The following is a 14,560-nucleotide window of genomic DNA, read 5'->3' as shown; positions in this document are numbered from 1 at the left end:
TGAGTAGTTAATAATGGTAACAATTATTAATAACATGTAATAGTAAAATGTCACCCTTTTCCCAAGATGTGAAACTCTAGGAGTTAAAATGTTTTAACCCAAAAGAATAATTAGAATATAGCCTTATGTTTCTGTTGCATTTTACACTGCAAAAAATGATTACATATATCTTCCTTTGAGTCTCAAGTAGATGAGTGAATTTCACGTTTAGAGAGGTTAAATAGCTTGCATGTAATTCATAAATTGTAAATAGGAACTTAAATCCAATTCTTCTGAAGCCCAGCTACGTTCCCACAATATAGAACTGATACTAATGGTAGAATTCGATCAAAATATGTAAAGCCAAACCTTCAATCAACTACCATTTGCTCACTTATATGGTTTGGAGTATACATAGAAAAATGGAATCTGTCAAGAGCTCCTGATTCTTAACTGCAGTGAGAAAAGAGGATTCAAATTATTATTTTTTCTTTTTTCAAATTATTTTCTAATAAATTTTCCATCCTCACTTTTGCCCAAGAAAATAAATTCTTTCCGTAAATACCTTTATGCACTATCAGCATTCCAAAAGTCTTTTTAGACATGCAAATTCTCAAATTGTTCTTTACCACCTGACACATCTTGATTCTCCATAGTTCCCTTCTCTTCATTTACTAAATTCACAATGTTAGCAAAAGGAAATTAACATACTTATTTGTAGCAACAGATGAAGTCATATGAACTTACCTTAGAAGGGTGATTTCTGATCAAAGACCTAAAAGAGGTTATTTAACATCACAGTTCAAATCATCAATCAAAAACCAGGAGATACAGCTTTGTTAAAAGCCTTTATTAAGATCTATTCCTTCACGAACTGTTGAGAAGTACAAATGAAACTCCTTTCAGAATTGTCAACTCCACCCCCGACACACACACACACACACTGCAATTGGCACTCAGCCCAGTATTTGTCTATTTTTTTCTGTTGTGAGTCACACAAGTCCATACTATCAACTTTTACACATACACTAGGAAACACTGATGAGTGCTACTCCTGGTATTGCTAATCACATAGAAGAAGATTCTGATAATTTTAACAACTTTGCAAAAGATTGAACTTCTTTAGAACTATTATATTCATAAGTAGCATGAGGTCATTGCAGATTGATTATTTTGAAAACTATGTGAGTGTTTGAAGGTTCTAGTAAGCCAGAACATAAATTAAGGCTGACTAGAAACAAATTTAGTTGACAGCATTTCACTGAAACGTAATTTGGTGTTGTAGCTACCAATCCATACTGGGTGATTCTGGAGGCAAAACAAAATACACACACACACACACACACACACACATTCACACACACACACAAATAGACCATAAACACTTCATTACAAACAGTGTTAACCATGTTAGTCATACTAACCCAGAAATTGTTTTAAACATATGGAAATAATGTTTGGGGAAAATGGAATCTCTATTTAGAAAACTGGAGGGTTTTTTTTAATATATCAAATTTTCTCCTTCTGTTAGCTAATTTTTAAAATGAACAACAGCACCATTTGCTTCAAGGTGGATGGAACTGGAGGGTATTATGCTGAGTGAAATAAGTCAATCGGAGAAGGACAAACAGTGTATGTTCTCATTCATTTGGGGAATATGAATAATAGTGAAAGGGAATATAAAGGAAGGGAAAAGAAATGTTGGGAAATATCAGGAAGGGAGACAGAACATAAAGACTCCTAACTCGGGGAAACGAACTAGGGGTGGTGGAAGGGGAGAAGGGCGGGTGTTGGAGGGGAATGGGTGACGGGCACTGAGGGGGACACTTGACGGGATGAGCACTGGGTGTTTTTCTGTATGTTGGTAAATTGAACACCAATAAAAATTAATTAAAAAAAAAAGAAAATTAAAAAAAAAAAGGAGTTCCTAGATGCATATTGATTTTGTGGCAGTCTATATTAATTATTCAGAAGATAGCTAGAGATAAACAGGAAAACCTGGTGTTTGATTTGTTTCTATTCCTCCCTCCTGCCTATAGCTCTGACTTGAGTCCCTATGACATCTTCTTGGGGTGATCATTGGCCTTTTCCTGTATAGCCAGTATAATTCTCTTTGAACCAAGCTGAACATTTCAAAAATTTAATGACAAACTCTGAGAGAAAACTGGCCGATTTTCTCTCAAGACATATCTGGTTTTTACCTGGGTTAGCCATTAATGTGAATAATACCAAGTACGATTTAAAAAATCAAAACCCTCTGAGTCCAATTGGTAATATTTGCAACAAGAGTTAATCTTACAGATTCAGTATTGGAATCTGAATTTATATGATCTAGCTTTTCCACATGAAGTCAACATATTCTGACAAAATTGTTTTTTTCTGGCTAATCTAATTTTCTGTCTCGTTTTTGTTTGTTTACCTGGAGCAAAACCAAAGTACTTCAGAGTGTGAACATGACTTAGCCTACTAACGAACATACCAGGTAAAACTTTTGAGGTGTTTTTCTTAATGTAGCATAAATACCGTGAAGCAATTTCCAAATTTGCACTTTAATGATCAAAATCTGTTTAAAAACTGTGAATATCTTCCCCCAATATTTCCTTGCCATGATATAGTCCTGATGATTTTGAAATTATAAACAGGCACCATATTTAAAAAGTACAATACAGGGGGATCCCTGGGTGGCTCAGAGGTTTAGCGCCTGCCTTTGGTCCAGGGCGTGATCCTGGAGACGCGGGATGGAGTCCCATGTTGGGCTTCCTGCATGGAGCCTGCTTCTCCCTCTGCCTGTGTCTCTGTCCCCCTCTTTCTCTCTATCATGAATAAATAAATAAATAAATCTTTAAAAAAGTACGATACACTGAAAAATTTAGAAATTAAAAGAAATATTTTTTAATTTTTAAAGATTTATTTATTTATTTATTTATTTATTTATTTATTTATTTATTTATGAGAGACACAGAAAGAGAGGTAGAGACATAAGCAGAGAGAGAAGCAGGCTCCTTTCAGGGAGCCTGATGCAGGACTTAATCCCAGGACCCCAGAATCATAACCACTGAGCACCCAGGTGCCCCCAAATTAAAAAATTTAGATTTTCTTTACAGTGGGAGCAAATTTAGATTATATACTACATCCAGATAATGTAAGACATTAGGCAATATAATTCAGGAGTAGATAGCTATTGTGCATTAGAGGGAAAACTGTGAGCTACCATAAAGATTCATTCATTCATATGAGCCCCCATAAGTAAGCAATTCCATAGCCATCACAAGATATTTAGACAATATATTTTGAAAGTGTGACATGCAAGATACCAGAATCTTATGAGATAAAATTTACCTACATATGGCATATTAGTGAAGAATATGATTACCTTGATGATCAAACTCAAATAAAATTAATTTTCCTCTCGGTGTATTGCTATGTTCTATAGCAATATGCATATGTAATATGAACTATCTACTTTTCTAAGCTGATTTTTAAAAACAATAATTTTGTTTTAGTGTTACAGGACCAAAAAATAGTGCAAGGAAATATTAAGCTCCCATAAATATCAGAATTATAAAATCCATTCTTACAAATTATTGGTCCACCAATGTGATCATGAGGATGTGTGGGTGTGTGTTGTGCAGTTGCGTAGGGAGGAAGGATGGGAGAGAAAGAGAAAAGAGACATGGAAATTGGTGCTTTTCTTGTCTTTTAACAGTACATTTGTGAACTAGGGCTATTTTATGTAATCAACTTTTCCACATATATGAAAAAAACAGAAGGAAAGCTGTTCAGGTCTTGAGATCAATTTTCACCAGATCTCTGATTTGAGGTTTTTTTTCTGTCTTTTGGTTCTTTTGGTAACTATCTATAAGCTGGAAACAGCAATGAGTTGTAAGGCCTTGCAATTAAAAAAAATTAAGAAAATATACCATTAATTCAAGTAAGTAACTGTTTAAACATAAAAACGATGGCTTTAGCAGGACCCACACCTGTTTTCTGTTGTATATTCCAAAATGAGGTCAGGAATAACTCAGATTCCATATTTTACAAAGTATACTTTAGACCACACAAAGTACGCACAAACATTTTTCTCTTTCAAATGAATTTCATGTGCAGCATATGTTTCCATTCTGTGTGCCAGGCTAGGAATAAATAGAGACAAAATTTGTTCTTCCACCATATAATCTTGGACACAGTTATTGTCAAAATCAGTTTAAGCAAGTGATTCACTCTATGTTGATGGCTGTTTTATTTAGCCTATTAAGTGGAGGAACTAGATGAATGTTTTACTAGTAAGTTCCTAAAATCAATAATCTGATTTTTCCTTTTTTGATTACTAATGCTACAGTCAGGACAGGTCTCTTTGATATTAGAATTGTGGTTTGCTTCCAAGGGGGTTCGGAACAAGCCTCCCTAAAATGTGCCACATTGGCAGGTGGATTATTTTGAGAATTATCTAATGTAGTTGAAGTTAGTGAAGGCCCAAAAGACTCCGAGAGAGTTTTACCCACCCTTCAACTGCCTGAAATGATTTAGATAGACAGCCTGGTTCAGGAAAACTATCACCGGAGGTTAACTGCAAGCCTATATATGGATCAGTGTGGTAAACTGGTGGGAAACTCAGCTGGGCCTGTGTACATTCCTCTCTGTGTCCCATTGTCTCTGTGTGGCATGACAGACATCTACCCACCAAACATCTGCTCTTCTTACTATCCTATGAATTACCCTCCTCCCCCTTGAAGCCCCAGAGTCTTACCCTCTTCTCCTTAGCTTGGAATGCCATATAAACCGCACTTGCCTGTCTTTGGATCTCATATTCTTATGGAGTTCCTGTATGTATGTAATTAAACTTATTTTTCTCCCGTTAACTTGTCTAATGTCAATTCAATTAATAGACCAGATCAAAAACAACAACAACAACAACAACAAACCAACCAACCTAGAAGGCTAGAGGAGAAATTCTGCCACCCTTATCCTGGAGTGAATGGGCATTTCCTCATTATCCAAATGATATTTTCAATTGTAAGATTGCATCTAGTCAGTTACACTAAGTAAGAATCTTCTGAGAACCACTGGTCCATATAGCAGTTCCATGTACACATCAGATCGATTCTCCTTCTTGCCCAATTTCAGCCTTCTATCAGAGATTACTGTCAGCATCTTACACAACACTGGTGATTACGGGGACATATACCCCAGTAAGGAGGCCCGGGAGAAAGCTATTTTAATGTTAACCACTAGTCCTGGGCTGCCATTCTCAGTCCAAGGAAAATAACACCCGATTTTTAAAGGCTGCAATTGAGAACACCACGGGAATGTTGAATTCTCTGTACTTTTTGCTTAGCACTACACGGTAGTGCTCTCTGCCAATTCTTATAATTATTTTTTTTAATTGGCATTACCTTTTCCTCCCTTAGCCAACAACCCTATTAAATACATTCCATTTGAATAATTCTGGCTTTCTCACTGCTAGTCAACCTTGCTGCCTGCATTTCCTGTGAGTGGTAATTTTAATTGACTTTCTTAGCTTTCTGTGTACTCGAAATGAAGGACAGACCTGTCAACATTTCAAAACTCAGCATGGGTGGTACACAGGCTTTCCTTGGGAAAGCATTTGTGGTCTGCAAGTGAATCAACATAAACTCACGATTCAGTCTCCCAAAATGTTCAAAGCAGAGACAAGTGACACATGGGTGGCTCAGTGGTTGAGCATCTGCTTTCGCTCAGGGCATCATCCCGGGGTCCTTAGATCAAGTCCCACATCGGGCTCCCCACAGGGAGCCTGCTTCTCTCTCTGCCTATGTCTGTGCCTCTCTGTGGCTCTCATGAATAAATAAATGAAATCTTAAAAAAAAAAAGACAAAATGGAGTTCAATAGATTTGCACAAACTCTCCACCACTAATTTCTATGGATTACTTTTTAATGCTTTCCAATTAATCTTTTTTTATCTTTATCCAAAAAACTTATTAATAAATATGCCTTGAATCTTTGTAGTGAATGATATATACAACTTCATGAAAGAAGTCATGAAACCTGTAGAAAATAGTTTTTCTTTATTCTTCCACTGCCGGGCAGTGTACAGCTATCATTAATGACAAATGCTTAAGTGAATGAGCTATATCCGAAAGTCTTTTCGAGCATGCAAGAACAAAATATTTGCAAATAGAATAACAGAAAAAGTAGGAAACTAGGAATCAGAATGTCTAACTCGTCAGCCATGTGATTTTGATACATAAATTGATGTCAAGAGGCTCCAGTCTCCCCAATTGTCTAAATCAGAGAGTAATGATTAACAAATTTTATGTTTAGTTTTTAAAACATTTCACAATAGATAGACAAAAGATTACTTCATAGAGTACCATTTGGGATGATTTCGAGTTTCTCTATGGGGACCACTGTACGGTATTATGAAGAGAAATATAAATAAAGGAAGCCAAGCAGTATCCACTTCCATATTCATCAGTTGGGTGTGGAACTGCCTGGTGATCTTATCTTGTTTGTTCCGTTTTGTTTTTGCCTAATCTCTTCTTGTATTTTAACTTGCTTCATTGGAAACTTACTGGAATAATTCTTGAGTGGATGGAGCATAAAGTTTTAATAGACACCTATGAATTACTATTATGATTCATTCAAGACTAGGAAATTCATTAGCGGCATATGGCATGCAAGCCCCAAGATTCTGAGAATCATCCAAACATGATTTATTCCCAATGGGCCTGAAGTAGTTACTGCAATCAAAATTCAAATCCAATTTCCAATTTACTACTCCGATACAGGCTCATCTTGTTTAGAGCATTTCCAAATGATCATTTCCTACTGGACAGGACAATGTGATATATCGTCAAGAGTTCAAGATCTTAGAGATTGGAGTAAATGGACAGTAAGGTCAGTGAAATACCTATTATTTCAAACCATTACAGCCAAAATCAAATAAATTGAGGTTTGAGTGGAAAAGAGGGAGAACATTCTCACATCTTATATTCACAGGAAATCAGTTCAGCAGAACTAACCATGTTTGGGGTTTAGCATATTAAAACCATTCTAATAAACTAGAGTTTTCAATTAATAGCAATGGAGATTCCAAGATATAAACTCCACTTAGTGGAGCCAAAAATATTTTAAGCATCTCTTGGGAAGTAATAATCCTCTTTTCCATGTTGCAATAACAAGATGCTTTTGCAGATTATCTGCTAAAATCTTGAAGGCACAAAATCAGAGTGACTCGGGTGAATTACTTTTAAATGTTCTATGTTTAGGAAAATGATTACTTTTGGTCACATTTTTGATGGATGTGTCTGTCCCAATGTTCTTGTTCCTTCTTATAGGGAGAAGTCTTGGAATTGTGAGCCTTCTCTCAATCCTGTAAAATCAGGCCAGGTGTTGAGAGCCTCCCTGTTCCTTTCCCCCAAGGTAGTACCCTGAAGTGTTTAAGGTTGTGTGCCTTCTCCTGATCCTACAGCATGCAATTGATGGCCAATGTCAATGTGCTTTATACCACCCTTTTTTAAAAATAAAATTTTCTTTTTATTTACTAGAGAGAGAGAGAAAGAGCTAACATGAGCAAGCTGAGGGGCAGAGGGAGAAGCAGACTCCTTCCTGAGTGGGGAGCCTGATACAGGTCTCAATCTCAGGACTCTGGGATCATGATGGGAACAGAAGGCAGACGCTTCATGGAGTGAGCCACCCAGGCGCCTGTCCAACGTGCCTTCTCTGGGAATTTGTGTTTCCCCCTCTGTGGAGTTCATTCTCACTGTCTGTGAAGGCCTGTGGCAGCATGTGCACACAGCATGTGGAAGCTCATGTGTGCTACCTCAGGGGCACACACAGAGTGCTGGAGCACTTGGCAGCCTGTTATGGGGGACTACAGGTAAGGTGTCCCATTGGATTCCTGGGAGAACCTCTTGGTGGAGTCTGTGAACCTACCTAGAAGGACTTGTGGTTGGCTTTTCAGATTCATGTTGTGGTTGTTGTGACCCTGTCCCTTTTCCCTGCTCCTAGCTCCTGCCTCAGGCTATTTTCAGCCTTGGGCAATCCAGAGTGATCTGGGTGGGGTGAGCCAGAAGTAGCTCTGCAGGCAGTGAGGTTGGCAGTGAGGTTGGTGAAGCCCTGAGCACTGAGCTATGTTGCCTTGGGAGCCAGGTGACATGGGTTAAGTGAATTTGTTATTTTTTTCATGTTCCTTGAAGTCTTGCATCTCGTCTTAAAATTTTTGCTCAAACGGGGTGCTGGAATCTTTTTTCTTTTTTTTAAAGATTTTATTTATTTACTCATGAGAGACACAGAATGAGAGAGAGAGAGGCAGAGACACAGGCAGAGGGAGAAACAGGCTCCATGCAGGGAGCCTGACATGGGACTCGATCCTGGGTCTCCAGGATCAGGCCCTGGGCTGAAGGCAGCGCTAAACCGCTGAGCCACCGGGGCTGCCCGAGGGTGCTGGAATCTTTTCACTGCACTCTTGGGTTCCCACAGGGGTATTCTTGTCCCCAGATGGTTGTTAAAATTGACATTTCTGTGGGAGTATGATGCCTGGAATCTCTTATTCTGCCATCTTGTTGATGTCACTGCTGCACAGTGATTTCCTCACTTGCTGTATGCCTTTAGGATAATTTTTAGAGTTTCTTAAAATTTTTGTCAGTTATGCTTTTTTCCACTGATGAAAACATCTGTGATGTTCTTTAGGATACTATGATGGAAATCTTTTCCTTTTGCTTTCTTTTGATTAATGTATTCATGATATATATATTTTTTATCCACTTACTTTTATTTGTTTTCCGTGGTTATGTTTTAAGGGAATGTAATGGAGACAGGAAATATTTTAATCTCTTTTTATTGGTGTATTATGTCCATTTACTTTTAATGCATTTATTGATATGTGAGAAATTAAGGTTGTCATTTCATTGTTTTCCTTTTTTTTTTGGTTCCTGTTTTCCTTTGTTAACTTGAAGGATTTTTATTTTTTTATTTTTTTATTTTTATTTATTTATGATAGTCAGAGAGAGAGAGAGAGAGAGAGAGAGAGAGAGGGGCAGAGACACAGGCAGAGGGAGAAGCAGGCTCCATGCACCGGGAGCCCAATGTGGGATTCGATCCCCGGTCTCCAGGATCGCGCCCTGGGCCAAAGGCAGGCGCCAAACCCAGGGATCCCTTGAAGGATTTTTAGAATGCTATTTTGATTGATATGTAGTGTTTTAAATTTGCATGTTTATATAGCTTATTTTAGTAGTTGCTGTAGGTATTCACTTTATTTAATAACTTACCATATTCTACTGGTGTCATTGACAAATTCTAATGAAATGCAGAAATCTGACTTCTCTTTACATCCATCTTCGCTTCCTTGTTTATGTTTGTCTTAAAAATTTCCTCTACCTACATTTAGAATGACATGAGATAGTGTTATAATTTTTGCTTCGACCCTTAAACATATCATAGAACTCAAGTGGAGAAGGCAAGTCTATTCTATTAAACCTGTATTTTTGAATACTGTATTCTTTTTTTCCTGTAAACTTCTAGTTTTTTCCTTAGCATATTAGAGTGTTTCCTTTAGACATTCTTCATTCTAGGTCTGCTGGTGACAAATTCTTTTAGTTTTCCTTTATTTGAAAATATCTTCATTTTCAATCATTCATGATGGATATTTTTACATGCTCTAGAAGGCTGGATGGACAGTTTTATTTCAGTATTTGAAAAGTGTTGTGCCATTTTTTTCTTGTCTCCATTGTTATCAATCAGAAATCCATTGTCTTTCAAATTGTTTCCCCATCCTAGTTGTAGCTTCCCCCCTCATTACTTTTATTTAAAATTTTTTTTTATTTGTTTATATGAGTGAGAGAGAGAGCGTGCAGAGCATGAGAACACTAGTCGGGAGATGGAGCAGAGAGAAAGAGACAAGCAGGTTCCCTGATAAGCAGGGAACCCAATGTGGTTCTCAATCCCAGGACCCCAGGATCATGACCTGAGCCAAAGGCAGATGCTTAACCACTGAGCTACCCAGGCGCCCCTCCCCTCATTACTTTTTAAAATTTTTGTCTTTAGTTTTTTTTTTAAGTTTTTATTTATTTATTCATGAGAGACACACACAGAGAGAGAGAGAGGCAGAGACAGAGACACAGGCAGAGGGAGAAGCAGGCTCCACGCAGGGAGCCTGACGTGGTACTCTATCCCGGGTCTCCAGGATCACGCCCTGGGCTGAAGGCAGCGCTAAACTGCTGAGCCACCCGGGCTGCCCTTGTCTTTAGTTTTTATTAAATTTACTATGATGTGTCTTGATGTGTCTTTCTTTAGATGTTTTCTGTGTGAAATTCACTCACCTTCTGGAATCTATAGGATTACATCTTTTGTCCAATTTTGGAGGCTCTAATAAATTATTTCCTGGCCTTTTTTAGCCTATCATTTATCTTATCCTTACATGACACTGATGGCATAATCTCAGATATCAGTGAGATTGACACATAACGAGAACTTTTCCTTTTAGCCTCAATATACCACATACTTAATTGGAAAATAATTTAAGGGAAAAATATCCTGAGAATTCAGGGATCACCTTCATGTATTTTTCTTCTCTCTGGGATGTGACTCCTCAAGTTGTAGTTTTATTTTTTTCGGAAGCCTTCAAAAAGCTGTTTATATTTCTATCCCACTCTCATTGTGTTTCATGATAAAAGAGTTAGTTTCATTATAGCTACTCTAGTATAGGAAAAAGCCAAACACTTCAACTAGGAGTTTTAGAAGCTTCCAGAACATTAATTTTTTTTCAATGCACTTAAAAAGCTAGTGGGAAAAAAATGAATGAAGGAAGCAAGCATTTCATTTCCTATTAAAAGTACATAGGGCAGGAGTATATGCCTTGCTCACTCTTGTATCAGAAACATCTGTCTCATAGATAGTGGTTTAACAAATATTTGTGGCATGAATAAATGAGAAAATTGGCAAGTGCTTCCACTTAATAAGTAGCCTGAGGGAAGTCAGACTGAGAGATGTTAATGGAATAATATGTTTCCTGAAAATTTCATGAATTCTAAATTAGTTAACTGCCAAATACTTTATAATGGAAAATAATGTAATGAAATGAGTTGTAGACTAGTTGCCAGAAAACTCAGTTTTTCTCTCTGTAACCTTAGGAAGATCATTTGGCCTCTTTTATTTTTATAGTTTCAAGTTTTTATTTAAATTCCAGGTAGTTATCATACAGTGTAATATTGGTTTCAGGAGTAGAATTCACTGATTTGTCACTTAATACAACACCCAGTGCTCATCGTAACAAGTGCCCTCCTTAATGCCCTCACTTGGCCTCTTTTAAAGGAAGTTGTTGGACAGCAACATCTCAAAACCCAAACTTTCTATGACATTACATGTTTCATCACATCAATAAGAAGAGAATTACCATGACTTAGGTGCTATGGTGACAACAGATATATCAATACAGGAATGGGGACATTTTCTTTCTTCTTGCTCCTTCTCAGGGATGAGAAGAGTACTGATATAATGCATATCTGTTTACATAGATACCGACATTGTATACATGCTATTTAATTTAATCATCGCTCTTAACATCCATGGTGTGTTCTAGCTTGCAAATAAGGTAAAGTATTCAGTTAAGAATTTATAAATTTGTTTTAAGGGAAAAAATGAAGCAGAAAGGGAACATTGTATTTTAATAATCTTTGCTTTACTTTTGGGCTTCTTGCTGTACCTAGGGATTATATATATATATAAAAAAAATCTAACATTATGCGTTATTAGTTTCTAAGTTTAAACAATAGCCAGCCCTTTAGGGAAGCAGTAGTTGGAGATAACTGAGCTGAACCTTTTCTTTTTAAAAAAGAATTATGGGGCGCCTGGGTGGTACAGTCAGTCCAGTCTTGGTTTTAGCTCAGGTCAAGATCTCAGAGTTGTAAGATTGAGCACCTCCTGAAATGGAATCTGTGTTGGGCTCTGCATTCAGTGTAGAGTCTACTTAAGACTCTTTTCCTCTCTTTCTGTCCCTTCTCCTGTTCTCTCTGGTTATCTCTCTCTAAAATAAATAAATCTTAAAAAAAAAAAAGAATTACAACTGCAGAACTGGATACACTTAAAAAATTTTTGTTCAAGAAGTGCCTGGATGGCTCAGTTGTTAAATGTCTGCCTTTGACTCAGGGTCCTGGATTGATCCCCACCTCAGGCTCCTTGCTCAGCAGAGAGGGAGACTCAGACTCAGAGGGAGTCTGCTTCCCCCTTTCTCCTTGCCCCTCTCCCCCACTCATGCTCTCTCTCTCTTAAATAAATAAATAAATAAATAAATAAATAAATAAATAAATAAAATCTTAATTTTTTTTGTTCAAGACTAAAATTTAAGTAAATCAGAGAATCTCTAAACTGAGTGAGACAAATTCTTTTGACAGGGAGGACCCTTTCTTAACACTTCTAAAATTTTAGTTATGTTCTGCTTCTGAAGAAATAAGTCATGTCTCTATAGCTTTCTTCAAAAGTATATCATCAATTTGAAATGTAATTTAATTTCTGTTGTGCTGTTTTGTCTGTGAAGATTAGACAGTTCAAAACAAAAATCAGTGTTCTCTCACTTCAGTTGGGAAAACATGACTCCATCAGCAGGTAGTAACACACAAAAAGAGGATTCAGTAAATACCTGCCTGTCCTGGACTTTTCCTAATAAGTGGGCCTAAACTTTGCCAAATATAACCGAAATTCTAATGGGATCACCTTTGATGAAATCACCTTTTGCTAAGGAGATAGAATCTGCACCTGGGCTATGGTGCTAACTAAAGGATTATTTCAAGGTGGTGAGAGATGACTGCCTAAGAGATATCATTCACGAAGTTTGCCCAGCTTATTTTATTTTATTTTTAGGGTTAGGATTAGGGTTAGGGTTGGGGTTTAGGATATGTGCCTGAATTCTTGCAGTTCAGAGACCTCTCCAGAGAATAAAACCCCAGGCTTCTGCTGGGATTAGAATAGAAATGGCAGCTACCTACTGAACTGAGGAAAGTAGAGGAGATGGGGCTCTAAACTTATAAAACCCCACACCCAAAAAATGAATAATCTAATTTTTTAAAAATGGGCATAAGACATGAATAGATATTTTTCCAAAGAAGACATACAGATGGCCAACAAATATCACTGATCATCAGGGAAATACAAATCAAAACTACAATGAGATATCACCTCATACCTGTCAGAATGGCTAAAATCAACAACACAGGAAACAACTGATTTAGGGGAGGCTGTGGAGAAAGGGGAACCCTCCTGCACTGTTGATGGGAATACAAACTGGTGCAGCCACTCTGGAAAATAGTATGGAGGTTCCTCAAAAAGTTAAAAACAGAAGTATCCTATTATCATCCAGCAATTGCACTGCTAGGTATTTACCCAAAGAATACAAAAGTACTGATTTGAAGGATACATGCACCCTGATGTTTATAGCAGCATTATCAACAAGAGCCAAATTGTGGAAATAGCTTGCGTCCATCGACTGATGAATGGATAAAGAAAGGATGGTATATACATATAATGGAATATTACTTAGCCATCAAAAAGAACGAAATTTTGCCATTTTCCACAATGTGGATGGAGCAGAGAGTATTAGGTTAAGTGAAATAAGTCAGAGAAAGACAAATACCATATGATCTCACTCATATGGAATTTAAGAAACAAAAGAAACAAGTAAAGGGAAAAAAAAAGAGATAGAGGCAAATCAAGAAACAGACTCTTAACTATAGAGAACAAACTGAAGGTTACCAGAGGGGAGGTGGGTAGGGGGGAGGGGGAAATAGGGGATGGGGATTAAGCAATGCATTTGTTATGATGAGCACTGGATATTCTACGGAAGTATTGAATCACTATGTTGTACACCTGAAACTAATATTAGACTGTATGTTAACTGACTGGAATTTCGAATAAAAACTTAAAAAAGGAGTATTTAGATCCCCAAAGAGCCTTCTTTTTAAAATTTTACTCTTGTCCTAAGCCTACTTGTTTAACTCTTTAAGAGACAGCATTTAAGAAAATGTGAAGTATTTCATTTAAGAAAATGTGAAGTATTTCATTTACCCGTCCATCTGTGGGTACTAACAAAAGCTAATTATCAATATGAACCAAAGTGTGGTTTACCATTTTTTCCCAGATAGAGAAGACAATCTGCTTTTTTTTTTCTTAACACACAAAAATGAACCAAGCTACTTAAAGATAGTAAAACTTTTCTATGCCTTGTAATCATTGTTTACTCTGGCCTCCAGTGTTTGTATACTTGATACCATTACTTATTTAGGTCTTCACAAAAGAATCTACTTCTTTAAATACATAACCTTTCAACTTCTTGAGTTGTCAATCCATTTCCTTTGAGCAATCCTTGGGACAAAGAGATTTATTTTCTGCTCTATGCTTTTCTCTTACACGTATTTACCTTCTCAGCTTTATGAATATCATTTGTGCTTCCTTAGAGCTCCAACAGAACTTATGGTTAGTACTCACTCATCTAGGTACTTGGCATGAAGCATCCAAAATTATAAATATCCTTTCAGAGATGTTTGCATCATGATCTCACCCAGAACGTAAACTCCTGGAGAACACTACATCTGAAATTCATTTTGTACCACT

At 37.0% G+C, this 14,560-nt stretch overlaps 1 pseudogene; it reads left to right on the top strand.

Annotated features, from left to right (window-relative positions):
* Positions 1-7,745: 7,745 nt before the first annotated feature.
* The window catches only part of LOC121482622, a 102,524-nt pseudogene continuing 95,709 nt past the window's right edge, over positions 7,746-14,560 (top strand).

The sequence above is a fragment of the Vulpes lagopus genome, chromosome X, assembly GCF_018345385.1.
Source record: "Vulpes lagopus strain Blue_001 chromosome X, ASM1834538v1, whole genome shotgun sequence".
Lineage (NCBI taxonomy): Eukaryota > Metazoa > Chordata > Mammalia > Carnivora > Canidae > Vulpes > Vulpes lagopus.
This window is presented reverse-complemented; position numbering and strand designations above follow the sequence as displayed.